General features: G+C 48.0%; 1 protein-coding gene across 6 annotated transcripts in view; it reads right to left on the bottom strand.

The window, feature by feature from the left end:
* ZNF536 (zinc finger protein 536) overlaps positions 1 to 26,117 on the bottom strand; it is a 414,729-nt gene that overhangs the window by 361,008 nt on the left and 27,604 nt on the right. The window contains exon 1 of one of the 6 annotated variants that reach the window (XM_064489203.1): positions 10,122 to 10,144. The exons of the other annotated variants lie outside the window; for them this stretch is intronic. The gene's annotated coding sequence lies outside the window, so the exon portion shown is untranslated. Of the gene's footprint in view, positions 1 to 10,121; positions 10,145 to 26,117 lie in introns of those variants that run through there. 6 annotated transcript variants of the gene reach the window in all.

Below are 26,117 nucleotides of genomic sequence, written 5' to 3'. Positions count from 1 at the left end.
CCAGGGACGCTGCCAATCATACTACAGTGCACAGGACGGCCCCACAGCAAAGAAATACCCAGCCCAGAAGGTCACACTGCCTTAGCTCCAGAGAGGCTGCGCCAAAGCTACAGGAAGAAGGAATGGGTCAAGAAGGGGCATTTCCTGGAAAAAAAGGGCTACCGCCCGTGGCTGTGCAGCCCCTCCTGTTCACCTGCAGACGGAGGCAGAAGACGAGAGGCTAATAGAGAGAAGAGAAGAGAGGAGCCTTTGAGCCAAATGACTTGTTCTTTTGCCTTTTGATCTAAAACACACTTTCCTTATTACATGTCAGAAGGGACTGGAAATCCAGCATTTTTCTTTCTTTCTTTTTTTTTTTTTTTTCTTTCTTTTCTTCAAGGCAAAACAACCCAGACCCAACAAAAACACAATAATCTCTCTGGCAGATCCCTGGACTGTCCAGCCTCTCCCTGACAAATCACAACAGTGCCTACAGATGTCAAGTTCACCCACCAAGCCCAATCAAAGGCCCAGATTACGAAGGCAAAGAATTGTGAATTTCATTAAATATGTTAAAGGGGAAAAAAATCAGCTTTGAAAAATAGTAATCCTGTCTTTCAACAAAAATATTATAGGAAGCTATGAATTTGGTAGATCCGAATAGGATGTTGGTACATGTTTTACTAAGGTAATATAATGGCACACTATTATTAGATCACATTAATCATTACTGTGCCAACGGCGCTGACAGCCCCACTGAAAAGGATTGAAAGGCCTGGTAATGGATATAAATTACCCATTGTGTGATAAAAGGATTTTTACTAAGAAGGTAAGAATAAAACAGCAAATTTCTAATATAACTGTTGTGTAAAAACCAAAATAAAAGTAATCCACGGTCAGTAATATCCACAAAATCAGAAGTAAGCACTTTTTCAGCAAGATAAAGTCACAATAAAAAAAATACATATTCAGGACAATACAAAATTAATTTCTAAGTGCATAATTCCACTATCAATTTCCCTGGTTTATGTAGTGACCTCCGAGGCCCATGGTCAGGAGAAGGTGGGCTTGGCTAATTAGATCTGAGGGTGAGTTTACAGAGATATCGGAGGCAGCTTCAGAGGAGGCGGCTGCAGACACCCAACACCAGCACGGCCCCTTCTTCTGGATCTTAAGGTTCAGCTTCGATGAGGGGAAAATACTCCATGACTGGGTTTGTGATCGTGAGCCTGAGATGACAGGCACAGAGCCACGTGGAGACAGGTTTCCTCCAAGACTGGGCCAAGCCACAGAACCATGTGGGGAGTGGTGGGGAAACAGACCACGGGCAGCGCTTGGAGGGGCCGCCTGGCTTTGGGCAGCAAGGCCACCAGCTCCCCCGCTCTCGTTCCAGCTGCTGGCCAGTGGCCAGCGACTCCTCAAGGATGTCACACAAGAGAGAAAGAAGTCAACCCTGCAGGGCTTTGTCCGATCTGTGACCCCGTTCTGAGAACTTCTGAGCAGGTCTTGACATCACAGATTCCTCCCACCCAGAAGACCTGGGACCCACGTGCGATCCCAGAGACCTTCAAATCCGGAAGTTTCTCCAAAGCCCAACTTCTGTCCACAGAAGAAAGGGAGCAGCTGGGAGAACTCTCACCCGGCACAGAGGTCTACAACCCAAAGAGGGCAGCCTGGCTCCCCCACAGATCGCAGGCAGACACCACTTCAACGAACTACAAAACAGTGTTCCTTACCAGGCGAGTCTGAAAGCAACGGATCTCCCCCGGGGCTGAAGGATACTCTTAAAGCCGTGGTGGGCAGGAACTGCAAAAATAAGACCTGTTAGAAGTCCTCAGGGACGGACATATCAACTCCAATAAGAAGGTAAACAGCATTCAGCCAGGGCAACAATTTGCTGGGTTAGTTGAGAGTCTAAAAACATTTAATAGCCCCCGCTGCCCCAATTCATTGAGCAATTTTACAAATGGGAACTATGTGACCTTTGCTGCAATAAACCAAACTTGCTCAGCTTCTTTTAATGGGAAATTGCCACCTGCAAAAAGAGAGGGGGGCAGGGCATCTAAGCAGCTCTTCTCTAGATGGGACAGAAGAAGAAATAATAGGAAATTAGAGCCTTTCACTTTCTCACTTTCTCTCTCTCTCTCTCTCTGGAATTCTAAAAGTGAGAAACCAAGAAGGTACTCATGGGTTCTTTTTCTCTCCCTGATTTAAGGAGCCCCCTACAGTAGACCACACACAATTTCACCCAAACTTCAGTTGGCTACGCCTGTTTGGTGGCCAAGGCAGCTCTCAATGGATCCAGACAGGGAAACCGCAGCTGACCCAGGGGTCAGGGATGTTGAATGGCATCAAAGTCCTCTCCCCTGAACCACGGAAAGCAGCAGGATGATGAGATAAGGGCCCAGAGGGAAAGCCACGATGCCCGCCCACAGTGGCTCCAGAAGCCGTTGGCTGGGGAAATGGAGGCCAAGCCCCAGTCTGTGATCTCCAGCTCAGGGCCAGGGCAGTGCAGAATCGAATTTGTCTTGCCATGTTACAGAAGGGATTTAACGAGGCAAGCAAACGTTCCCTCTCGATCAACTGTACAGTCTGATATTGAAGAATTCCAGTAGAGATTCAAGGATGCGTCTGCAAATGCACCAGAAGCTGCATTCGGACGGAGAACACGGGGTGGCAACCCCAGCGCAAGGTATTTGAACATCAAACCACTGGCTTGCCATGCTCCATCCAACTCCAAGACTGATTTCTGGCAAACAAAAAGGTATTTGAGGAGTGCGTGCTTGAAGTGTTTTCTCAAAGTGTAACAAGGACACTGCTAAACAGAATTCTACCTGCCTCTCTTGAGACAAGAAAACTAAAGTTTACATCTCAACCATCTGCAACGAAGACTGAGATTACAAGTCTGTCTCCTCAATCAGATGATCGTCTGCATCCTTCTCTTTCTGTATGACTCAAGATTAAAATCTAGGCAGTATAAAACATATGTCCAACGCTATACTTCCCTGAGTTCTGCCGGAGGTGAAAGGAACGGGACTTCGGCACCAGGCTGGCTCTGCAAAGACTTATTTTGCTCCTAAAACTCCTTATATTTAGCGAGAGGGTTGAGGAGGTGGAAGACAGACTCAGATTTTATATCCAAGTTCATGGCTTGCAAAATTCGAGGACAACTCTCCAGGGGCCGTTCACTTAGGAGCTTTGTAAATTCCAATGACAGGGAGAACACGGGGAGCCTGCATCTGGGGATACCCCAGCCCCACGTGTCCTCCGGCTTCACACCGCTGATCAGAGCATCACCAGCTCCTGCAGCCTGCACGGGGCCCTCCGTCACCCGAGGCCCCAGCACACGCCCTGTGGCTGCACTGCGGCTGCGCCCTTGTGAGGGCTCTCCTGAGTGATTAGGGGGTTATCCAGAAGTGGCTGCCCACCTGGGAAGGTCAGCCTGACAAGCATCCTGCCGGAAGAGGAGCCTCAGGAAAGGAGGCTGAGGCAGCCATTAGGTCTACATAGGAGGGGCTCCTGGTGTCTGAAGTCATGACAGTCACTGTGGGTTGGGCACAGGTGGCCACATCAGTGATGCTCTTGATTCTGGATGAGGAGGAAGGAAGATGCTAGCGCAGTAATTCTGTCTTCCCCAATGGGAGAAACAGCCCTTCTGGTGCAAGTAAGTAACTTGCATCGAGAGAGAGAACGCAGGTCCCTGCCATGAGGCACCCACCTTGTCCCGCCTGACCTCCCCTCAGGGCCAGGGAGGCCACCCAGAGACACTGCCCACAAGTCCAGTTTGGTGCGGGTACCACCAGATCAGAGGAGGGGCGGGAGGGGGCAGATACAAAGGCAAGAAAAAGCTTTCGTCAGGGGGACTGGGTATCAGCCACTCCACCAAAAAAAATACCTCCACAGGCGTGTTTCTGTGCCTGAAACCCCATCCACTGAATTGATACCCCCGCCTCCCCCTGGAAACACAGGTAAGGAGCACATGCAGTCATCCTCAGCCACCAGCACCAGGGAGTGAATGCGTTTAGGAGGCATGTTCACTCAGTGGCTCAGACCATCTATGCGCCAGGCCCTAGGGAAGGCTGTGGGATACGGGATATGGATACGGATACGGATGCGGAAGAGTCTGGCAGGACCAGGAGCCACCAAGAGGCAGGCCAATGGAGGGGCACCAGGGAGGGAGGCACATGAGCTGAGCCCTTAAGCAGGTGCGGGCAGGGCCTCCAGGGAGACAGGGATGGACAAAAGGAGAGGGCAAAGGTTCAGAGATCCTGGCATGAGAGAGGTGTGGGGTTCTAGCAAGAAGTCTCGGGCGCCTGCAACTCCAAGAGGAGAAGAGAGAAGGCAGTGAGTGTGGGGGAGAGGGTGGGGAGAGAGGGCTGTCTTATAGCCTGAGCACTTCCAAGGCCCCTCTGAGGAAGGGGAGGGGAGGAGAGGGGGTGGAAAGCTCCGAGAGATGGACTCTGGAGGGGAGTGCGGGGAACAGGAAGACATGGGACACACAGACAAAACAGTGGGAGGTGGTCCGGGCAGCTCTGGCCCACCCCGGGACTCAGTGGGTCCAAACTGCAGCATCCCTGTGAATCCACTGGGCCCCCTAGGGGACAAGGGTGGCCCCCTCCCTCCTGAGTTCTCCCAGGTGAGACGCAGCAGCTCTGAGCAGAGCCAGGGAAACCTTCACTGGGCAGGAGCTCAGCCTCCCGTACGCAGGTTGGCGAGTCAAGAGACAGCAGATCAGCAGGGCCTCTGTAACAAGCCCAGAGTTGAATGCAAAGACTCCTCCTCTAGGCAAACACATTGCCCTCCTGGGGCCATTCCACATCTGCCTTCCACGCTACACCATCACCACTGGAAGGTCATTTGAGTGACAACTCGAGTTACCGTGTGCTGAGGGCAGTCCCTGCATCACCTCCCAGTCCCTAACTGGTGGCAGAGGGCCTGGAGCTCAGTAAATGATGGGGGGCTGGGGGAAAAGGCAGGGAGGGAGGGAGGTAAAGAGGGAAGGATGGAGGGAGTGGGGAAGACAAGATGGGAGGACAGTGGGATAGGTGGGATGGAGATGGATGGAAGGGAGGGAGGGAGGGAGGGATACAGGGAGTGAGGAGGAATAGGAGGGAGGGAAGGTGGAAGAAAGGGAAGGAGGGAAAAGGAAGATAGAAGGAAAGAAGGAAGGGCTGGTTCACGTCCCCCCTCCCCAGGTCCATGTTCTGCTCCAGATGCTGCCCCTGCGGGAGGCAGAGTATATTCCTGGAGGGACGAAGGCTCACTCTCCCCCAGGGTCACTCGGAGGCCCAGCAGTGGGAACAGGGCTGTCTGCTGAGGCATCTGGGAAGCCCCAGGGCAGATGGGGGCCAGATAAACTGCTTTCCTTCCAGACAAAAGTTAGGACAGGATTCAGAGAGAGCCAGCCCGAATCCTTCAGCCCCCTGCCTAGAGGAAGATGTGACTCACAGAAGACACGTCTGGAGTTCTCTGGACATAACACCCCAGTCACCTGGGGCCACGGCCTCTGAACCCATTCTCCTGGGCAGTGGGCTCTCCTCTGTCCCTCTGTCTGAAGGGCCACACAGAGGATCACCCAAGCCTCTTCTCCAGGGTGTACCGCCTGGAGCCTGGGTGCCCTCCCAGCCCAGTGCTCAATATTCTCCCATCCCACTAGGGACAGGGGCCCTGCCCCAAGATGCCAGCTCCTCTGAATGGACTTGGAAGTTCCAATCCAAAGCACTGAGTGATTTTCGCTTTGCTCCTCCCAAGAACTCTGAGGGATGAACACAGCCCCCAGGGACAGCACCTGTCCCTCCAGGTCCCCAGTAAGAGAGGCTTCCTCGTGAGGAAAGCTGCCCGGGAAAGAGCCTTGGGGACAGTCCCTCACTCAGCCCTCATCCGTCAAGGGCCTCCTGTGTGCCAAGCTGGCATCTAACTCCCAGGTTCTGGGACGCCAGTGGTAAACAATGTCTCTGCCTGCGTGAAACATATGTTTTATTGAGCAGCTTCAAATAAAAGGCAAATAAAAGTAAAATACAAAGCCAGCAAGTAATAAGCTGTAAGAAGAAAAATAAAGCAGGGGAAAGGATGGGCAGTGACGGATTCTGTGTTAGATACGGCCATCAGAGGAGACCGCTCTAAAAGGTGACATTGACAAGGGACCAGGACGAAGTCAGGGAGGGAGCCCTGGGAACACTGAGGGAAGGGTTTTACAAGCAGAGCAAACAGTGTGTGCAAAGGCCCTGGTGCAGGATGGAGCTGGTGCGTTCCAGGAGCAGCAAGAAGCCCCTGGAGCCAGAGCATAGACAGTGAGTGGGAAAATGGGGGAAGATGGGCTGTTCAGGATCCACGTACCTTCACAGACACAGTAAGAAATGGGGATTTTATTCTGAACCATTGGTGGGATTTGAACAAGGGAATAACATGATCTGATTTACATCATACAAGAATCACTGTGGCTGCTGTGGGGAGAACAGACGAGAGGGGACCAAAGTGGAGGCAGGGAGACCCATGGGGAGGCTTCTACAGCTGTCCAGATGAGAGAGGAGGCAGACTTGACCCGGGCTGAGAGCCGCAGTGATGGGGAGAAGCAAGTGGATTCAGGATGCCTTTTGTGTAGACCCAGTGAGACCTGCTGAGTAGGACGTTAGGTGCAGGGGGGCCCAGCATCATCCTGTGCTCATCCTGGCCTGGGACTCTGAGGGCACGGAGCACCACTCCCAAGTCAGCCCTAGTCCAGGGCTCAGGGATAGTAACCATATGTTTCCGATGCTTTGACATCTGGGGCCTTGCCGAGCCTGCAGGGACAGCCCCTCCCAGCACCAGCCAATTCCTAGGGATAGCAAATGACTCCCCTGGGAGCATATCCTTCATCTGTAAACCAACCAATCCAGAGCTCATGCCCCAACCACCTCCTGTATCAGACTGTCACACCCTGGACCAGACAACTGGAGGCAGCCCCTGTGCCCCAGAGCCTGCCGGGGCATGATTGGGTAGCCAAAGCTAAGTCGGCTTACCCTGCCTTGCCGTGCCTGTCCCTCAGAAACCACAAGGAAGGCTGTTGCCCACATTCTCCTGTCGCCCCTTTTCTGCCGCCCGACCAACCCGAGTTTCCCTGTATAGCCCTGCCTGGCATGGCGTGCCCCCTCCCCTTAGGAACTATGAGTAACAAACTATCTTTTCAATGGCCGTTGTGTCCTGATCCGCTGGCCTCACCACCTGCTTGCTCTCAGGGTCACCTTGGAGCCACTGCCCTCACTAACTTCTGCCAGAATCGGTGCTCGAGGAGCTGTTACTCAGCGGCCGCCAAGTGTCTCCCAGCAGAGAGGGAACACTCGGAACTCGGCCAGCTTTCTCCTAAACCCCATCGGCCCACCCCGTGGGGTCCCCACAAACTGCCCACTGCATTCGGGCCTCCAACACAGGGCTGGCACCTGTGTGAGTGTGTGTGAGTGTGTGTGTGTACCCGGACGTGCTGGGAGGGGTGGTGGCAGCTGCCACCCTGACGCAGAGCCCAGCATCCTAAGACACGGCTGAAATACTATAACACGGAGTGCGCTAGGCTGCCCAGACATGCTTCCAAAGGAAGCCTCTTCTTTCATTTTAAAACAAAGGTAACTTTGATGGAGAAGCTATTTGATACCTGTTCGATCTGAATGCTTTCAGGATACACAGACATCAGACGCTCACGGGAACCTGAGACCCCCACGGTATCAGCCCAGGCGCAGGGATGATAAAAGAGGAGTGGAGAGGCTTCTTCCCGTCAGCGTGAGACCCGGTGCATGTATTTTTACATGCTTTAGCATGAAAAAAAGCCAAGATGCTCGGAGCCAATCAAATTACGTCCCTGTCTCTTTAATAAACAAATCCATGTGCACATTAACAGTGTTGAAAATTCAATTTAAACTCTTTGTCTGTTGCCGCTTACTCTAAAGATGGTCTTTCTTAAACAACAGAACACCAAGGAGTCGTTAGTGCTCTCTCTTCATTACTTCAAAAAACCAATCATTAGACACCAGAGTATATACGTAATTAGAAAATCACTTCCTTTGCAATCCAAGCTAAGTAGTTTACATACTGTAATTACAGGGACAAAATCAATTTTTAATCATTTCCCTGATTGGGCTCATCAGCTCTGTGGGAACATTGTAACCTGCTTGTTGTGCAAAAGCAACATCTGGGCTAAAACAATTACCCTTTGTTTGCTACAATATTCCTTAAATCTTTTTGCTTGCATAAAAAAAAAATGAAAACACGAAGACAAGATATTTGGATGTCTTTTTGTCCTTGATCAACATATATCCGAAAGTTCTCCTCATGACGTGAGTTTAATGTTCCCGGAATTTACGGTTTAACAGTACACATCCAAGGAATGTATTTTTTCAGTGAGATAAAAGTATCTGATTGTTTTAAAGATCCATTCAGCTGCCTAATTGTTCCATAGCTAACACATGGTATTCAAACAGCCCACACATTACAAAAGCTCATCTGGGTAATCATGGGCGACTATTATTGCGATGGTTTACACTTTTCTAATACAAATGAATGGATTTTATCAAAATTTAAAAAAAAAAAAACTAAAAAGCTGAGTATGTGTGAAAAATAGTTGGTATGAATTGGCAAGGCGAGGCTAAGCATTTTGTTCTCTTAATAGGAAATGACCTCATTTACACTGGAGTAATAATTAGTACTGCTTCACTGACAGTTAAGAAAAAAAACTTTCCCAGTGTAATAAGGCAGCATCTCCTTTGTTAGGAGATCTACATTGATTATTAACCCTTGCCAAGAAATTCCAAGTTTAACTCTACGTTCCACTGGGCTCATGCTTGCTGGCAAAAGATAAAAATAGCTGTTTTGGAAACCATTGCCTCTCACCCAGATTTCCAAAGTTTTGCATCTGAGCTTTTTAAGTGACAATCTGAAACACTTGGTGTCCCCTTTGAAGAAACATGGAAAGCCCCCGCCACCCCCACCCCGCAGCCACCAGAGCCCCAGTTGGCCCCTGCACTCCCCCGGTGGCCCTGGTCCTCCCCGTCCTTTTGAAGTTTATTGGCTTTGATTTTTGCTTGCAAGTCCCCCAACCTACAATTAATTCATAGTCAAAACAGCCCTGAGAAAGAGAAAAGGAGAGAGGGAAAGTGAAGGGAGAAGGGAGATATCCTTGTCCAGGCTGACGGTGCAGGAAGGAGACAGGACTGCATGAGCCATTAAAGAAATGCAGTCCAGGAAACAGCCAGAATGCATTCACACACGAGCACACACACACACACACACACACACACCACTTCCGAAGGGATCTGTTCACTGACCTAACCATTCCCAAACTCGTAAGAGTGACAACTGACATTTATTGAGTACTTACCATGTGCCAACCAGAGTCCCTCATGACGGTACTGACCCTTATGACAATCCATTTTCTTGTTCATTTACTGATGGGAAACTGAGGCACTAGCCATGAAGTAACTGGCCCTAGCTTAAGAGCTCGTGAGTGTGGGATCCACTCTACCCCGTCTCCCAGCACCAGGCAACCTCCCTCCGCCTACCCTCGTGGTCTTGGAGAGCCCTGTCCCCGAAGCAGCCAACCCTGCTTGGTGTCCAGCTGGTCAGAGACCCCCCCACGGCCCCACGTGTCTCAGGAGCACGCACACTCCTCAGCACTATTCTGCACATGGATTCCTATTCCTCGTCCCAAGGTCCGACCCAGGACAGGGAAAAGAAGGAGAACATATCCTGTAGGCCAGTGTGCTCAGGGCAGGAGGCACCAACCCAATGCACACACTTTCCACGAGGCTCAAGTATGTCACTGGACATGGTGCCAGGCTGCCATGCTGGTAGAGTCCCAGAGCCTGAACCAGCGCAGGAGGGGCACCCCAGCTCTTCCTGGAGGCTGTTTTCTCTGAAAGCCAGTGCCTGACAGCCTCTTCCCAATGTCTTTGCCTAACTTGGCCTCAAGTCCCACCCCATCCATGGGAAGGCAGCTCCCATATCAGGATGCCACGGGATGGCAAATCTGAGACAAGTCTGGCCCCCAGGGAGGGAGTGATGCAAAAGAAGAAAAAAATCCCCCATTTGAAAATCCTTCGTAATACAGTGTATCACCATGAATTTAAAATATTTATCCCTTTACAGAAGACATCTCATATCATCAGATCACAAGGTACCTGTGAAGTAGTTTTTCTTGAAGAAGAAATGGGAACGAACTGGAAAGCACAAAGTGCCTGTCTTCTCTTTCCTCCACCCTTCCTGCCAGTAATGTCGCTGTTGGTACTCTGTACTCCGCCTGGCAAATAATGTTTGAACATTCAGCCGTCACCCAGAGCTGCATCGTTCAACTTGGCAGTCACTGACCCCATGTGCCTACCGAGCACGTGAGATGCGCTGTAAAGCCTAAAACACACACCATGTTTGGAAAAATGTAAAATGTTTCATTTATATTCTTTATACTTTTTACATGTTGCAACAATAGTTTGGGTAGATTGAATTAAACAATTTCACTGGGGTTTTTTTAAAATTATTTTTAATACAGGTATCAGAAAATTAATATACATGGCTTGCATATGCAGCTGGCATTGTATTTATATTGTACAGTGCCGATTTAAACCTGAACAAAAAAATCAGGCCATTTTGCCAGCCGAATTTAGCCATTATGAAAATTCACTCGTTTTCTGAAGCAGGTTTTTAGGGGAAATGTACTATCATCAATATCACTTGAAATGTTGGCTCCATAGATAAAATTCTCTGAAGTCAAAATGAAAGTTACACACATTCTCACTGAACCACCATGGGATCTCCTTTACAGGTGTTGCACTTTTCAGTTCATTTACTTTTTGTTTTTTACAGAACTGTTTATTCAAGTCATATGTGATCACTCGTAGAAAATTCAGAACATATAATTATTATGAAGAAAAAATAACATAATTCTATCAGGTGGTGTGATTGTTGTTGGCATTCCGTACTTCCTTCTATTCTTTCCCATGCATGCGTGTGTGTGTGTGTGTGTGTGTGTGTGTGTGTGTGTGAGCTGTGAACACAGCTGAAAGCACACTGCATGTGTAGCGTTGATTTTGTGTGTCCTAAAACCTCCAGTCCCAAATGTAAAGACTGAGCTCGGCTCCATGAGAATATAGGCTCCTGGCTGAGTCCCACAGGTGTGACAAAGGGACGGTATTAAGACAAGAAGATGTCAAGCCACACACTGGAGAAGATCTTAGCTAAAGACGCATCTGATAAAGGACTGGCATCCAAAACATACAAAGAACTCTTTAAACTCAACAATAAAAAACAAACAGCCCCCTTAAACAATGGGCAGAAAAATCTGGATGTCTCACCAAAGGAGATCTCCAGGTGCAAGTAAGCTCGACATCGTCTGTCATTAAGGAAATGCACATTAAAACAATAATGAGATACCACCGCACACCTATCAGGATGACGAAGGTGCAAAACAATGACACCCCCAAATGCAGATACAGAACAGGTACTCTCAGTCATTGCTGGTGGGAATGCAAACTCGTACGGCCACTTTGGAAGACAGTCTGGTGGTTTCTCACAAAGCTAAACATACTCTCATCATACAATCCAATACTCCTGCTCCTCGATATTCACCCAGAAGAGCTGAAAACACATCCCCACGAAAACCCACACACAGGTGTTCACCGCAGCTTTAGTCACGATATGCCAAAGCGCGGAAGCAACCGAGGCGTCTCTCGGTAAGAGAACGGACAGACTAAGTGTGGTACATCCAGACAATGGAATGGTATTGAGTCATAAGAAGAAACGAGCCATCGAGTCACAAAATGACAGGGCAGAACCATAAAGACATTACTCAGTGAAAGAAGCCAGCCTTAAAAGTCTACATGCTGTATGATTTCAACTCCATGACTTTCTAGAAAAGACAAAACAGAAGAGACAGTAAAAAGATCAGTGGTTGCCAGGGACTTGGGAGAGGGAGAGACAACGAGGTGAAACACAGGGGATTTAGGGGCAGCGGAATTATCCTGTATGAAACTACAGTAGCGGATACACTTGTCCAAACCCACAGAATGAACAGCATGAAAAGTGATCCCTTAGTGTAAACTGTGGGCTTCAGTTAAGAATAATGTATCCACGTTGGTTCATCAATGGTAACACAGGTACCACATTAACACAAAGGTTAACAAGAGGGGAACTTGCAGGGAGGGCGTCTTATGGGGACTGTATTTGGCACTTAATTGTCCTGTATACCTAAAACTACTCTTAAAAAACAGCGTCTCTTAGTTTAAAAAGGAAAAAAAAAAAAGCAACAGCTTTGGGGAAGCCTAGGGAACCCCTCCTTTCTGGCTGCAGGATTTCCACTTCTGCAGATCAGGAAACCTCTCCAGGGCTTAGAGATTTCGGATCCTTCAGTCACCCTCTGGCCACCACTTCTCTCATGAGTTGATGTCCAGAAACTTCCCAGAGAGTCTGCCAGGGCAGTTCTTCAAGAAGGGCGCTGGGCACTCCGCAGGGACCCCCCTGGCTGGAGACTCGTGCACCCTATTCGTACTCCTGTGCTGGTTTTCCGGTTGTCCTCATCAGCTCAGTTCACAAAACGAATTGACTTGTGCCTACAGAGCAGAGTCTGGCCAGCCAGGCCTGCACCCACTTCTTGGGCATGTCTCCTTGTCAGCAAAGAAAAGGGGCTGCTCAGACTGTTGCCACTCCTCAGTCTGGACAGCCCCCCCACGCCCCATCCTCACTCTTTCCATCTCCAAGACAGAAACTCTTTTTTTTTTCCTTTTTATTATTTTTTTTAATTGACGTATAGTCAGTTACAATGTGTTAATTTCTGGCGTACAGCATAATGTCTCAGTCAAGCATATATACACATACATTTGTTTTCATATTCTTTTTCATTAAAGGTTATTACAAGATAGTGAAGACAGTTCCCTGTGCTATACAGAAGAAATCTGGTTTTTTTAAATCTATTTTTATATATAGTGGTTAACATTTGCAAATCACAAACTCCCAAACAGAAATTTGAATTAAGTCCTCAGAAAGGACCGATCTGTATGAGGAAGCAGACAGAGGTGCAGAGTGGGCCTGGGCCCCTCCCCAGCTGGAAGCCCGACGAACATTACGACAGGATGGGGTTGCTTGCTTCTTTTCGTTACCTGGGCACAGGGTGCCATCAAAACGCTGCTGTTCTAGAGAGCTGTCACCGCTAAGTCCATGTTAAGTTTAGCTCCAGCTACTGGTTATTCTGGAGAAGGCCAAGAAAATTCAAGGGCGGACCTATCTGAAGACCATGTAAAGCACTGCACACTGTTTCCCTGTGATTTTATAATAACAAGAAGAAACAGTAACTGCCAAAGCTGGGGGTCCCTCAAATATCCCGCATGCTAGAGCAAAAACCAAAAGCAAAAAACAAAAGCAAAATCAAACAAAAAAAAACAGCAAAGAAGATAGATGAAAAATAACAGAGAAGGCCTCCCATGCACGCTGAGGGCAGAGCCCACGGCAGGCGCACAAGCACAGGGGGACGGAGAGACCCCCAAGAAAGTCTGGTCCCTTCCTAGCCTGGCCTGTCAAGCAGCCAGAGAAAGGCCCCCTCGCTTGTCTCATGGCGAAGTTCCTATTCCAAAAAACTCAAACCTAACTATTCACAGAAAAGAAAAAAAAAGATTTACCTTTCCCTCTCATCTCCCAAGCCCTTCCATTTTGGTAAAGATTTTATAAACATTCTTAGAAAGAGTAGATTCTCTCTCCTCTGCCCACAGGTAACAAGGGATAGCAGATGTTTCAGAAACAGCCCATTATAAAAAAAAAAAAAAAAAAAAAAAAATCCAGTGTCACTAAAACCAGAATGGAAAATGTTTTATACATTAACAAACATTGTAATGAATTTGCACAACCTTAACCGACTGTATACCCAGCATAATGAAATGGTCTCCATCTTTTCAAATAAAAAATTACGTATGCTAGCGCATAGCTTTAGAAAAGCATTGTTCTTTAAAAAAAAAAAAAACCTGCATTTTTTTTTTCCCAGCTACCATGTAATTTGTGAGATGCATTTTTAAATGATCTGCAACAGCCACGGCTTCATCAGTCAGATGATACCGATAGATAATTCACCAAACCGTCACATGATCTTCCATCACTCTAAAAGACGCGAATATATTGCCACAAGCTTTGGGAATAATGGGTGCACCTGTTTACGGTGTCACCTCTGTTTGCTAATTGTCTCCTTGAGCTACATTTTACTTCTAATGCATTTATTTTTGACAGGCAGTGTCTATTTAGAAATCACATTACTTCAAGTGCAATTGTTCTTTTGTCTATCAAGTAAATGAAGTGTTGTTATACAGATTTCAGGTTCTGATTAGTAAAGTATCAGAGCCCCAAAAAGGTCAATCAGTCACTTACCTGAGGAAACGGAAGGATGACAGACATCTTGAATATACTCCAGCTCATGCTATACGCCACCTTATTATAATTACTCGCCTCAGTCTAACTTAAATATACATCCCTGGGCTTGGCAGCTAAAAAGGCACACTCAGAGCACGTGTCCGGAGACTGGCATCAACGCAGAATGTAGGCAGGTGGGTCTCGTGTTTGTGTGCCCGGTGTCGCCAATTCAAATATGCGGTCCCTGGAAATGCCAACAATCGTGGCCAAACAAGTGCATGGGTGGATGTGCGTTCCTATCTGTTGGCTCGGGAGAATTCTCCCGTTAAAATAGATATTTTAAAAAATTTTTTTCACAGCATTTTACTTTTTCAGGTCTGATTTGATGAATTGGTTCAGATCAATATGAAGGTAATTACAATCGAAACAAAAGACAGATAACAACTGTGGAAAGACAAACAGCTGTGAAAGCCGGAACCAGGTCTGCCTTCGACTTCCACCATAGGGCTGCACGAAGCCAGCTGCCCCCACCGATGGCCACGCAAAGGCCACGCCAGCAGAGGTGTGGCACCTGTGTGTGTGCAAGGAGAGGCTGGGGACCAACGTACCAAGCGCGTTAAGCCAGACACCTGATTTACACAGATATTGACATACTCAGGTGAAATAACCAGAAGGTGTTCCATTTGATGGAAGAGGTAACCTGAGCACCAGCTCCCTTCCTGGCATTCAGATCCAAATGTCTAAATCTCAAGTACCCTCAAATTATTCCTATACAGCATCCCTCCACCTGACTTACGGCCTCAAAAGCAACCCAAACCATGAATCACAGAGACAGCTCTATATTTAGGAGTCACTTGCCTCTTAAGTGGATCATCTACAGTTCCTTTTTTATTCTTCCTGATCTCTCTACCCATAAATTGAGGATTCTCTCTCCCTCCCTGCCTGTGCCCCACCCAGTCTCCACGTCTACACCGCTCGCTTACCTGGGATGCACCACCAGTCTCGCACTCGGTCGGAACACCCAACAGCCCCCATCTCCCGACACCCACCTCGTTCAGGCCTGTGTGTGGTGGCCACCCCAGGCAGGCAGCAGGCTCACAGAGAGTTCCAGGGCCCACCCGCTACTCAACACACTTGCCAAGAGGGACATGAAAAGCCATGCTTGCCTTAAGTCCCATTCTAAATTGGCTCCCTGGAGCATTCCCTACCTGTTCACGGAAGGCTGTGTGTGTTTCCTCAGTGTTTAGCATATGCTATGTAACCTGAGCAGGACTTGCGTTGTATCACTGCTTGTTTTTCCAAAGTGTTTTCCCATCAGGACCATAATTATATGCAAACTACTTGACTTAGAACCATTCGCAAACATGTTTTTAATGTTCACCAGGATCATTCCACCACCTAAGAGCACAGAAGGGGGAAGACAATGAGTCCTTCCTTGGGGAACCCAAAGATCCTAGCGAGACGGGGGGAAAACCCCCTATGTGCAGAACCACAGATCATCCTCTAGTAGCAAAACCTCCACGACATTTTCTAAGGGAGCGACGAGGAATGTCCTCTTCATCCTGCAATTTATTTCAACTCTAAGTACTCTAATCATGGGAAGTACTTTTTTGCTTTTTAAACAGCCTGCTTGTTTTTACAGGTCAAGAGCATAAATAAAACAGTCAAGTTGGAAACTTGGAAAGCTCATTTGCAGGAGAAGGAAGCAGTTACAGACCGTCCATTTGTTCAGACCCCTGGCAGCTCTCGGGAGGCAGCCCAGCCACGTGTGTGGAAGCCAGACGCTGGATGGCCAGGGCCTTCCTGCGAGGGTCCAAAAGCAGCCTGTCCTCTTGTCTCGGGGGAGTCCCTCTTGGGTAAAAGACTGAGGAGTTGTCGGAAATGAGCAGGGGCTGTACTATAAGGGTTTAATACGAATAAACCCCCAAGCCAAGGATTAAATAGCGGTAGGTGAGAGTTGGGCCCCCGCCACGGACCACAGAGGCACGGCGACACCCTGAAACATCAAGTGTCCTGAGGTGCTAACTCTGATGTTGACTCACGTCCCCACTGCAGTGGGTCCTGACGAACGAAAGTTAAGTGTCAACCAATTACAACACAGGATCATCCAAACACTAGTAGATCACTTCTCTCCTGTGGAGGATCTTGAGAAAATAAGATGCCTTAAAGCCAACATGTTTAAGATGGTTAAGATCTTTACCAAAAGAAGAAGTAGAAGAAAAGGGATGAGAGGGAGTAGAAAAAAAATCACTATCCATTTTTCCATATGAGATACCACAAAGGTGTGCCCCCCGCCAAGAGTAAGATCATAACCAAATAAGTTATATTCATTTGCAAATCTCTCTCTCTTTCTCTCACACACACACACACACACACACACACACACACACACACAGAGTCACACAACTGCTGAGAAGGCTGATGAAGGAAACGTGGCCATGAAAACTCATTCTTAGCACCAGGACCACTGGAGCAGAGAGAGAGGATGAGAGTCAGGGTCCATCAGAAGAAAAAATTTCTGAGAAAACTTCAAGAACTGGTAATAACTTCCTGAGTCCGAAGGAAGAGTGTTTTGGGATGTTTGGAGTGGGCAGAGGACAGGACAGAATGGGCCATGGCTCACGGAGGCTAATGCCAGAGAGCGGGCAGGTCCCTGCCTCCCACGATGCCAGGCAGAGAAGACAAAGGACGTGGCTGGTGGCAGCTTCAGACCACAATAAGTCACCCACCCACATTTTTATTGCTACCTTCACTTCTATTTTTTCTTTATTCTGCATGTGCTAGAGGAGCCCCCCTTTCTTTTTATCAAACATTCCTAATGTAGTGATAAAATGAGGAAGAATGAAAGATTATTATAAAACAGGACTTTTATGGCTAGCGTCTATGGAATAGTCACATTGTTACATATATTTTCTCTAAGTAATCAGGAATGTATTGGTATTTTGAAATTATGTATCTCTAATAACACAAAAGTACTTAAGAACAGAAATAGACAGTAATGGAAAATGCAGTCAACTGTTGACAACATATAGAATTTCTGAAAATAATTTGCAGAGAACAGCACAGCAGATGAGTCAAAATTTTCACAAAAATATTTCTTGCCTCCGATAGTCCAATGTAATTCATTTTCTATCTCTGTTCATTAATCATTGTTAAAATTAGTGATCCATTTCTTCCACTCTGCCATCTGCACTCAGCTTCGTAACAAACATGACACCTTCCTGCATAATAAAACCTGACAACTACTAGGATGCATTTCCAAATAGCTTTCTGCATATTTGCACCTCTATAACGGATTCCGTTGTCAGACAAAAGTGGATTATTTAACCAGAGTTCTTTCTTTATCAATTCTGAGCACAGATGTGTGTGAGTGTGTACGTGTGTGTTAAAATACGATCAAGAAAAATCCGTTCATTTTAATTAAAATGAATTTGTCCTGTCTTAAGTAGAAGGTATTTTAAACCTAGGTTCTGCCAGCCAATATCGCTCACCAGAAGCACAGTGGGGAGTATTCATGCTTGATATGTGAAGTTACGTAAATAATTCGTGGCTTCATCTTGTAAACTTTTCTAATAAAAATGATCTTGACATTCCAACCTCCTTAAAAAAATTTTCATTTTAATATCCTGCTTTATTTTGTTTTTTCAGTCTTTGATCACAGAATTTCAAATAAATATTTTTAGGGAAAGACAAAACAATCAGGGAGCAGGGAGATACAGACGAGAACACCGATGAATAATTAAACACATGCCAAGTGTTCCCCTGGGGAAGCCCCCACTGGGTCCAAACCTCAGGGAAGTGTTCATGGTCCTCCTGGATGGCATGCCATGTGGTGCCAATCAGTCTGACAGTGATGAGGATGGAGGTGAGGAGCTGCACCTCGGGACCTTTTCTTCACCCTTTGAAAGGGCAGCCTCTGAGGAAGAAAATCTCTGGGCTTCCAGGAAAGCAGTGCCCACCTGAATGGCAGAGCAGACCTGGACTATGGGGGAGGCGACGAGGTGACCCCAGGTCGGTTCAAGGTGAAAAAAGTAACTTGTATATCTTCACTCCTTTTGCCCACCCCGAGTCTGCCTCATCTCTCCTTCTTCCCCTTCCTCGGGACACGGCAAGCCCTAACTAGGGATCTCAAAAGTCCTCAAGAAACATTTCAGCCTCTTCCTGCCCATAATGGCATCTGCCCAACTCTGTGCCAGGGAAGCCGGAGGTATACAAAGGTGCCCCAACTCCGAATCAGCCCCCAGCGGGTCGCCACATGGTAGGAGAGACAGGCTTTGGGCAGATGTCTCCAAACCAGGGGAGAACGCCAGGTGCCATCACAAAGGGAGAACCAGGAAGGGAAAACTTCATCCTAATCTGCAGGATGTGGGCTGGAAGAGGACCCGGAGTTGGCGGGGGGGGGGGGGGGGCCGCTGCAGAGACAAGATGGCATCTAAGTTGATCAAGAAGTCAACAAGCAAAGTCAGAGAGGAATAGGATCCTGGCAGCAGAGAAGGCTGGCGGTGGCTGGCACCAGGGCATTTGGGGAGTGTCGGGGCTGGACCGAGGGGCTGGATGAACTGCAGGGCTGGAGCAGCCTGTGCCCTGTCTCCAAGGGACACACATTCTTGGGCACGAGGGGGAAGCTACAGAGGTAGCCCCCTGAACGCACAGCCAATAAGCCAAGTGCGAAGCCAAACACAGCTCTGTGATAAACTGCACTTTCTTTGAAATTAAGGGAATGGCTGTTTAATGACTGCTGGCCAATGACTCTGCCTCTGTCTGTCTCTCTCTCTCTCTCTCTCTCTCTCTCTCTCACACACACACACACACACACACACACACATGCCTATTGACAGAGCAGAACTTTTTGTTTAATCCCCCCGGTTTATCTTTCTCTGTCCTCACAGCCTGGTGTGGAGCTTGGAGCGGATCCCCTAACTAAGCCTGATTAGAATGAGAACAGTCAAAAGACAAACTTTGCAAAAATCAAGGTTTAAAATAGAAATAGCAACTGACCCTCAGCTGCACTGCAGCCGGCTGGGACAGTGACAATAGCGACTCCTTTGTTAAACTTTCCTGTGAGACGTGCTCACCAGACTGGGGTGGGTGTGTGTGTCTGTCTGTCTCATACACGAGAGAGTGGGAGAAATGTTTTAAAATAGCTGTGGCTCGAAAAAAAAAAAAATTAATCGCAAATTACCATTCACCCCTTAGCAGCCAAAATGTCTGTTGATGCATTTAACATATACAAAATCCAAAGCTTCCCTATAAATATTTCAGAACTTGAAATCTTCCATTTTGTCCCTGGCTCTGAACAATAACACACGCACACACACGCACACACACACACACAATCTAGGGATGGGGGCTGGGGAGGATAGGAGGAGGGTGTGAAACCCCGTCCCCCGGGCATTGTCTCCCAGCCACCGGCTCCTCCAGCCTGGAGTTCCCTCTTCTCTTCACATGTCTGCATCCTGACACATTCAATTTCAGGTTATCAGCACATCTGAATTATAGAATGCTGATGGGGATAGAGGGCAGGCCTCCCTGGACTGATTAGCACCATTTAAGAAAGCTTTCGCCAGCCGGCTTCATTGGCTGGGAGCGCCACCATGGTGGGTGGCCTTCCTGTATTAGAAGTCAACACAGAGCTGTCTCATTTGAATTAAATATGGACAGAAAGAAAGATCTGATTATGCTTATTAATAGCTAACCTTTCAAGTTCACCAGGCTGCCAAACTTGGAAGTAAAAAAAAAAACTGAAAGTTTCTTTCCTGTGTTTCTGGATTGTTGAGTATTTTTATTTTCTCTTGCAGTTTTCCAGAGTGAGTCTGAAGTGTCTGTGTGTGTGTGTGTGTGTGTTTAAATTTCAGCCTAGCTCAGTCTGGGACTTTCTTACTAGAAAGTTGCCTCAGTAAAGATTCAGGGAAAAGCTTTTAATTTAGTTAGAGACAGACAACAATGGAAAGGCAGGGGCTGATTTTAATCCACAAATACATGAAAACACACACACACACACATTTGGCTATAGGAGACTTCTTGCAACAGAATGAGTAGCTGAAAATTTGATTAGCGCAAATAAATTTCTGACATGGGACTGAGTGGGGCAGTGATTCAGAAAAGACCTCAACGTACAGAATACTGGAATCACTGGGCTGAGAATAACACCCTGGTTCATGGTAGCATTTACCTTTATATCTTCACTTTCACAGATACACACACACCCCATTATTTTTAATTCCCCTCCTTCCTCAGCTCGGGCAACTCCTCCGACACCGAGTTAATAAAGGAGCAGGAGTCTCCGGGAGTCCCCGAGGGCCCGGCTGTGACTCCACCGGGGACAGCCTGGGAGTGCGGGTGAGGCCAGGGGCAGTCACGGGCTGTGTCACGGTCCCGCGTTCCAGATGCTGACATGGGGCAGGGCCCCAAGAAATAACTATACTGGCGGCCAGCTCTTACTCACATACCTGGCCAGGCTCTGGTTCGATTCAGTTCACTTTAACAAATACGTTTTGAGCCTTTGCTGTGTGCCACAAAGGAAATGCACACGTTCCCATCCCTCCTCCCCACCTCCTCCTCAGGGCCCGTGTCCTGCACCCCGCCCTGCCTGTTTGTGGGCCAATTTTGGGGGGACGCCTGCCCTCACCCCTGTCCACTCCGTGGGGTCGTCTATCTTCTCCACACCTGATGGGCGGCCCTGGCACACTAGCCTTGGACAGGTCATTTCCCCGGGGTGGTTCTTGCCTCTTCATCTGCATAGTAAACTCCGTGAGGGCAGAAACCACACGTCACCAGAGTCTCATACTCAATCAACCAACCCCCGCCAGCTATCTGGCTGCAGAGAAGGAGGCTGCCTGTGAGCACAGCAGAGTCGGACAGCCGCCTCCCCACAGGGTGCCCCGCTCCGCACCGCATCCCCACCGCTGCAGGGAAGTGACCTCACTGCACCTCCATTTTCACCAGCCACCCAGTGCCACAGGGAGATGTCCAGCCTCTGGCCACATTGCTTTTCCGAGCCTGTGACCACTGCCGATCCCTCCCTCCCGGGGCAGCGTGGGGGCCCTGGGGTGCCTGGCTGCTCATTCTCACAGTCCTCCCCAACCCACAGCCCTGAAACACTAAGAGCAAACCCAGCCCGTGGCACGGCACTAGGAAGGACGTTCCTGTGGCCCCTGAGTCAACAAAATCCCTACACTTGGACTGCATGTCAGCCCAGAGTTACTCAGCACACGAGTTTCTGTCCTCTTGATCCATCTGGAACATTCAGTGGGATGGTTCAGTGCCTGCCTCTTTCCCTCTGGACCTCAAGGACCCATGTCCTGGGTGGCCACGGTGGGAGGGATGGAAGCACCAGGCTCAGCCCGCTCCTCTGGGGTCTCTCTGCTGAGGGAGGGGCACTGAGCTCAGTCCTTACTCATCTTCCAGGGGAGGGTGCGGCTTTTCTTGGATGAAACACCATCGTCGCCACCTCAACCAAACCCACGTTTCTAAACGGGGTGAACTAGATTTCTCACCGCTAGCTTTGAACCTGCAGACCTCCCACAGTGCCAGTAATTGCATTGCCAACAAGACGCAGAAGTGCACCCACAAGCAACGTGAAACACGAGGGGTGGGTGGGACTCATATCAACAAAACGTGCGCCGGGGATGGCCAAGGAGGGTCCCTGAGCACCCGCTGCCTTTGCTCCCACACCTCGGTCAGCCACAAGGCACCTTCACAGTCCCCGCCACATCTCGTGCCACCTGGACTGTTATTTACCTAATACTCTTCTTTAAATTAACTTTAAATCAACTCACTTTTAAAAAAAAATTAGCCTCATCTTAAGCAATAACATCTGTGAAATCACAGTTAGGATGTGTGCTAGTTATATTTTTCTAGTAGATCTTAAAATACCCAACTGTTAAAACTGTAAATCTACGTATCAGCTAAAACTGTCTCATGGGGTGCGAGCCACATTTGGAGAGGCCTAGACTGGGGTAAACGGGAGGGTCAGGGCACCCAGTCTTGGTCTCCCTTCTGTCCGGGGTAGCAGGACTGGTTTCAGGCACGCAGGGCATGGCCACCGGTCCCCCGTCTCCTCCTCTGGGGGCCCGAGGCTCCCTCACCAGGGACCCCACCTTCAGTATGGTGGCCACAGCTGGTGCCTGGGATGTGATTTCCTCACCAGAACCCTCGCTCTGTCAGTTTCCAACCTAGAGAAGGACCCTCAGTAGCAACACTGTGAGTCGCCAATGAACTTCATCCTGATTCCATCCTAAACTCGGCACCGGGAGTTTATCTCATGACCAGGTAATAAGCTGTTTGAGAAAAGCCAACGCCCTCAAGACAACGAGTCTGGCCTTGGCCACCAGCCTCTCCTCCTGGCACCTCATGGTGATCATACAATTGTGATTTTTTGTGCCCACCCCCCAACACACACAAAAAATGCCAGCAGAAGCTCTGCAATGGGACACAGAATCCTCTTACCCTAGCCAGCAAAATCCAAACAGACCACTGAGTGACTCCATGAAATGTGGGTATTTCCTGTGCGTGAACAGCCATGCTGATGCTCCCACCCTGGACAGGGAGACACCCATGGCCCCACACAAGGCAGGACGGGAAGGTCCAAGAGCAGACATGTGACTGACCTGTTGCAGTACAGATGGATGGAACGCTCCAGAACTCATGTTTGAAATAAATATAAGTAAGACATTGGCGTCACCTCTATATTTTCGACATCCTAATGATCGAGTGGTAAACTTTAGAAAGAAACCCCAGCAAGTCAACTCCAAGAGGCAAAGGGGGAAAGTCACTAATGACCACTCATCTGTCCTTTTATTTTAACCAAACAACACAGCCAAATGGCACAGCTTATTGGCTCAAAAGGCTGGCGGTGGCTTAGGAGATGAGGAAGGTTCCAGAGTATACACAGGGGTGTGGGGTGCAGAGGGGATACACCTGAGTCTTGGAAAAGCCACGCCCATGTTACGTGCCCTAAGGCAGTGGTTCTCAGACATTAGCTACATCCGAATCTCCTGGAGGGTTTATTAAAACACACCGCTGGGCCCCCTGCACAGAGTTTCTGGTGCCATGGGTCTGAGGTGGGCCTGAGAATCTGCGTCCCTAACACGTCCCCACGTCCAGGACCTCACTTGGACCCCTGCCCTGGAACCCTGCTGCGGCATTTTTTTTTTTTTTTTCTGTAAGGGAAGAACTACAGCCCTGCTCCCCAATGTATCACTTCTGCAACTTGAAATTTTTGATCCTCAGAAGAGTGTGAGGTCTTTTCTCTTTAAAGTGTAATCACCCACATGTGAAAGCATCAGAATATAAATGACGCAGAAAAAGCAGACATCCGATGCCTGTTCCTGTTCCATGCAAAATCACCGCCACCACCACCCTGCAAAAAATTAAATCAAATTAAAAAGGAGATCCTGAGTGGCTACAAGGTTCTCTCAGATTTACCCTCAGAAATATCTGAGGTTTCGGGTGATCTGCTTGTCTTTAAACAAATGACCAGAAACCTGTAGTATTTTTAATGGTGTGCTTATTCCAATGTAATAATAATAAGTGTAATATATGAGACTTATGTACTAAAGAACCCAGTAACACAGAAATCTACATTTGTAAACCATGCTTCTATTGAATGTGCTGATCTGTTGAGATGACCAAGACCCCAGCTTATGAGGAGCAGTGCTAAATAACTCTGTAAATAACACATCTACTATACTTTCCCTTTCTGCCCCAAAGGTATTTTCCACTGTGTGTTAAACGTAAGTTGCCAGAAAGAGCCCCAGAAACAGCGTGCAGAAACAGCGTGAGGAGCACTCCCCGCCTCGCCCCTCCTTGGAAGGTCAGCCTCAAGACCTTGTCCGCCAAGCTGGCTCTTCTTTCAGATTAGGAGGATGGAGCAGATTTTGGTTTTAAAGCCCTTCGGTCACCAGAGTCACTGGAAGTGGCTTGGATGTGAGCTGGGTTTGCAGGTTGTGTGGCTGTCCCCGAAGGGGTCATCCCATTTGCAGCCACTGATGTTTCCATGGCCGACGACTTCTATTCAACCTGCCAAAATGGCCTAGCTCCTCGTTCCCTGAGGGGACATTCATGGCCAAAATGGTGACCAGAGGGAGAGCCAACACCTTGGGTTACTCTCACATGGCACCCCTACAGCGTGGGGACTGGAGAGAAGACGGGGAAGGAGAGCAGGAGATCCGGGCCACACGGCAGCAGAAGTGGCCCTGGTGGCCACCTCAGCTCTGAGAGGGTCTGATAACACCAGTGAGAAGATCCCTCGCTCCACACGCTCCGCCTCGACCAGGTCAAAGACAGCATTCTGAAAATATCATTCACCTAACTTCCGTTTTCTGGGCTCCAGAGCTTGAACAAAGGAGACACAAGCCCCAGCTTGACTCCCTGAGTGCAGGTGGCAGGTGGGTCTTCCCGGGAGCAGCATCAGCTAGATGACCATAAACTGGCCCCTACAGTGACCACCTCCCCTCCGAGGAGTGCCCGCATCTCCTGGGAGGCAGGCCAGCCACGGCATCACGGCCCGGGGTTTTCTCCAGCACCACGCTGTTTAGTTCTTCATTCTAAACACAGTCAACCTAAAGCTGGTCAGCTGCTAGCCACATGGTGGTAATGAGCCCAAGAGCCCGGAGTTCACAATTATTTCAGATTTACTCTCTTCCTGATCTTTCATTTTATCAGCAAAACATCCTCTTGGCAATGGGTATGAAGCTAAAACTTAAATGAAAAGAAATGCAAGGGAGAGCCCGCAGAAGGCATGGCGAATAAAAGGAAAATATTCAGACCTCAGCCTTGGCCTTGACCTTTTACTGTCTTTTAACATTAAACATTTGCCCCACCTTCGAAAAGATAAATGTGGCTTTTGATGACAGCCAATGTTATCTGAGGATTAAAATAGCCCTCTTGCAGCGCTCAACATTAAAGTCTTCCGCATTTGCAAAATTGCAAACAGATGCAACTCAAGTACCTGCAAATAATCTGCCAAGACCAATTTCAAAAGGGAGATTTCAAAATATGTGGAAGTCATTAGGACATGTATTATTTTTGCAATGAATAGGCGCCAGGAGTGTCTCAAGGAGCAGATGGGTGCTACTTTGTTTATAAAAGATCAACAGAATATTCGGCTGTAAATGAAGACATATAAGCTATATGAAACAATTATGGTAAAATGGCGAACATTTCAAAGCTAATTGTAATGGTCTTTTAAGATCTGAATTCCTCATTTCTTACTGCATGCTAAAATATCATTTTAGTTTTGGGTCTTGATTGATATAATTACCAAAATGACAGAAAATTAAAGTAAATGCTGTCAGTTTTACTGTTGTAAATGTTGTCACTTTATCACTTGTTTACAGTGGCACCAATACTGATAAATGAATATTTTTCAACATGAATAAAAAATGTGACCTCCGTCTCCCGGAAATCTTCAAAAAGGACAGCCCCAAACGTTAAGAACCCAAGCAGACAGAGTGAACCTCAAACCGCATTATAACAGAATTCCAAATAGCCTCTCTCTCTCACACATGCCCAGCTTCAGAGAGCTCCTGTTGCTAATAAAAATCTCCACGATATCACAGAGGAAAACCAGAGCCAGCGAACATTCGCCCTCGCCCGGGTCTCTGCATGTCTGTGTCACCGCCCAAGCAGGACTGAGTTAAGCCCCTCTTCTATTTTCCTGTTTTATATTGGTAATCATGTGAATTAGATAATTACTCATGGAAAATGTGATTAAACATACGTCGCTATTGCCAATACCGAATCATGAAGAAAGGGCATTTCTGCGAATTGCTTTTAACATAAATAGCAAACCG

The sequence above is a fragment of the Camelus dromedarius genome, chromosome 9 (genome assembly GCF_036321535.1).
Source record: "Camelus dromedarius isolate mCamDro1 chromosome 9, mCamDro1.pat, whole genome shotgun sequence".
In the NCBI taxonomy this organism is placed as follows: domain Eukaryota; kingdom Metazoa; phylum Chordata; class Mammalia; order Artiodactyla; family Camelidae; genus Camelus; species Camelus dromedarius.
The sequence above is the reverse complement of the archived record's forward strand: the minus strand, read 5'-3'. Positions and strand labels throughout refer to the sequence as shown.